The sequence below is a fragment of the Oncorhynchus nerka genome, unplaced genomic scaffold (assembly GCF_034236695.1).
Source record: "Oncorhynchus nerka isolate Pitt River unplaced genomic scaffold, Oner_Uvic_2.0 unplaced_scaffold_7094, whole genome shotgun sequence".
Taxonomy (NCBI): domain Eukaryota; kingdom Metazoa; phylum Chordata; class Actinopteri; order Salmoniformes; family Salmonidae; genus Oncorhynchus; species Oncorhynchus nerka.
This window is the reverse complement of record NW_027034222.1, coordinates 1-2500: the sequence shown is the minus strand read 5'-3', so window position 1 is coordinate 2500 and position 2500 is coordinate 1. Positions and strand designations below refer to the sequence as shown.

Genomic DNA, 2500 nt, shown 5'->3' with positions numbered 1-2500 from the left:
TACAGTATATGCAATTTTGAGTGACACAAAGATTCTTATCTAAATGGTGAAAATGCAACAGCTGTTAATCAGACTCACTTTGACTTTATATAGTGCACCAAGAGATAGTTTCTCACTTACGGCCACACTGTCCTGAGTACGCCTGATCTCGTCTGATCTCGAAGCTAAGCAGGGTCGGGCCTGGTTAGTACTTGGATGGGAGACCGCCTGGGAATACCAGGTGCTGTAAGCATTTGTCAACTCTTTGTCCCAGCTGTTAATCAGACTCACTTTGACTTTATATAGTGCACCAAGAGATAGTTTCTTGCTTACGGCCACACTGTCCTGAGTATCTCGTCCTGATCTCAGAAGCTAAGCAGGTGGGCCTGGATTAGTACTTGGATAGGGCTTAGCCTGGGAATACCAGGTGCTGTAAGCATTTTGACTCTTTGTCCGTTTTTCCCACAAGGCTGAAATATGTGCCCTCGCTTTGAAATAAGTAAGCAAGGTTAGTTTGTATTTCATCAAACAATCTGTACTACAAATTATGGCTACAGTATATGCAATTTTTCCCAACAATCTGTGCTACAAATTATGGCTATACATATGCAATTTCTGTGACACAAAGATTCTTATCTAAACGGTGAAATGCAACAGCTGTTAATCAGACTCACTTTGACTTATATAGTGCACCAAGAGATGGTTTCTCGCTTACGGCCACACTGTCCTGAGTACGCCTGATCTCGTCTGATCTCAGAAGCTAAGCAGGGTCGGGCCTGGTTAGTACTTGGATGGGAGACCGCCTGGGAATACCAGGTGCTGTAAGCATTTTGTCAACTCTTTGTCCGTTTTTTCCCACAAGGCTGAAATATGTGCCCTCGCTTTGAAATAAGTAAGCAAGGTTAGTTTGTATTTCATCCAACAATCTGTGCTACAAATTATGGCTACAGTATATGCAATTTTTTCCACATTTTGAGTGACACAAAGATTCTTATCTAAATGGTGAAAATGCAACAGCTGTTAATCAGACTCACTTTGACTTTATATAGTGCACCAAGAGATAGTTTCTCGCTTACGGCCACACTGTCCTGAGTACGCCTGATCTCGTCTGATCTCGGAAGCTAAGCAGGGTCGGGCTTGGTTAGTACTTGGATGGGAGACCGCCTGGGAATACCAGGTGCGCTTTGAAATAAGTAAGGTTAGTTTGTATTTCATCCAACAATCTGTGCTACAAATTATGGCTACAGTATATGCAATTTTGAGTGACACAAAGATTCTTATCTAAATGGTGAAAATGCAACAGCTGTTAATCAGACTCACTTTGACTTTATATAGTGCACCAAGAGATGGTTTCTCGCTTACGGCCACACTGTCCTGAGTACGCCTGATCTCGTCTGATCTCAGAAGCTAAGCAGGGTCGGGCCTGGTTAGTACTTGGATGGGAGACCGCCTGGGAATACCAGGTGCTGTAAGCATTTTGTCAACTCTTTGTCCGTTTTTTCCCACAAGGCTGAAATATGTGCCCTCGCTTTGAAATAAGTAAGCAAGGTTAGTTTGTATTTCATCCAACAATCTGTGCTACAAATTATGGCTACAGTATATGCAATTTTTTCCACATTTTGAGTGACACAAAGATTCTTATCTAAATGGTGAAAATGCAACAGCTGTTAATCAGACTCACTTTGACTTTATATAGTGCACCAAGAGATGGTTTCTCGCTTACGGCCACACTGTCCTGAGTACGCCTGATCTCGTCTGATCTCAGAAGCTAAGCAGGGTCGGGCCTGGTTAGTACTTGGATGGGAGACCGCCTGGGAATACCAGGTGCTGTAAGATTTTGTCAACTCTTTGTCCGTTTTTTCCCACAAGGCTGAAATATGTGCCCTCGCTTTGAAATAAGTAAGCAAGGTTAGTTTGTATTTCATCCAACAATCTGTGCTATAAATTATGGCTACAGTATATGCAATTTTTTCCACATTTTGAGTGACACAAAGATTCTTATCTAAATGGTGAAAATGCAACAGCTGTTAATCAGACTCACTTTGACTTTATATAGTGCACCAAGAGATGGGTTTCTCGCTTACGGCCACACTGTCCTGAGTACGCCTGATCTCGTCTGATCTCAGAAGCTAAGCAGGGCCGGCCTGGTTAGTACTTTGATGGAGACCGCCTGGGAATACCAGGTGCTGTAAGCATTTTGTCAACTCTTTGTCTGTTTTTTCCTCAAGGCTGAAATATGTGCCCTCGCTTTGAAATAAGTAAGGGTTAGTTTGTATTTCATCCAACAATCTGTGCTACAAATTACGGCTACAGTATATGCACTTTTTTCCACATTTTGAGTGACACAAAGATTCTTATCTAAATGGTGAAAATGCAACAGCTGTTAATCAGACTCACTTTGACTTTATATAGTGCACCAAGATGAGTTTCGCACGGCCACACTGTCCTGAGTACGCCTGATCTCGCCTGATCTCTAGATCTCGAAGCTAAGTAGGTCGTGGCTGGGTTAGTACTTGGATGG

The 2500-nt window shown here is 42.6% G+C and overlaps 3 non-coding genes and 3 pseudogenes across 3 annotated transcripts; all 6 read left to right on the top strand.

The window, feature by feature from the left end:
- The first annotated feature begins 114 nt into the window (after positions 1 to 114).
- Positions 115 to 232, top strand: LOC135566129 (5S ribosomal RNA; annotated as a pseudogene).
- A 456-nt stretch (positions 233 to 688) lies between these two features.
- On the top strand, positions 689 to 807 carry LOC135566128 (5S ribosomal RNA). Its single transcript, XR_010461977.1, has one exon. It is a non-coding gene; the product is annotated as a 5S ribosomal RNA (ribosomal RNA).
- A 242-nt stretch (positions 808 to 1049) lies between these two features.
- LOC135566132 (5S ribosomal RNA) lies at positions 1050 to 1170 on the top strand (annotated as a pseudogene).
- A 165-nt stretch (positions 1171 to 1335) lies between these two features.
- On the top strand, positions 1336 to 1454 carry LOC135566117 (5S ribosomal RNA). Its single transcript, XR_010461969.1, has one exon. It is a non-coding gene; the product is annotated as a 5S ribosomal RNA (ribosomal RNA).
- Positions 1455 to 1696: 242 nt separating this feature from the next.
- LOC135566120 (5S ribosomal RNA) lies at positions 1697 to 1815 on the top strand. Its single transcript, XR_010461972.1, has one exon. It is a non-coding gene; the product is annotated as a 5S ribosomal RNA (ribosomal RNA).
- Positions 1816 to 2057: 242 nt separating this feature from the next.
- On the top strand, positions 2058 to 2174 carry LOC135566131 (5S ribosomal RNA; annotated as a pseudogene).
- The last annotated feature ends 326 nt before the right edge of the window (positions 2175 to 2500 follow it).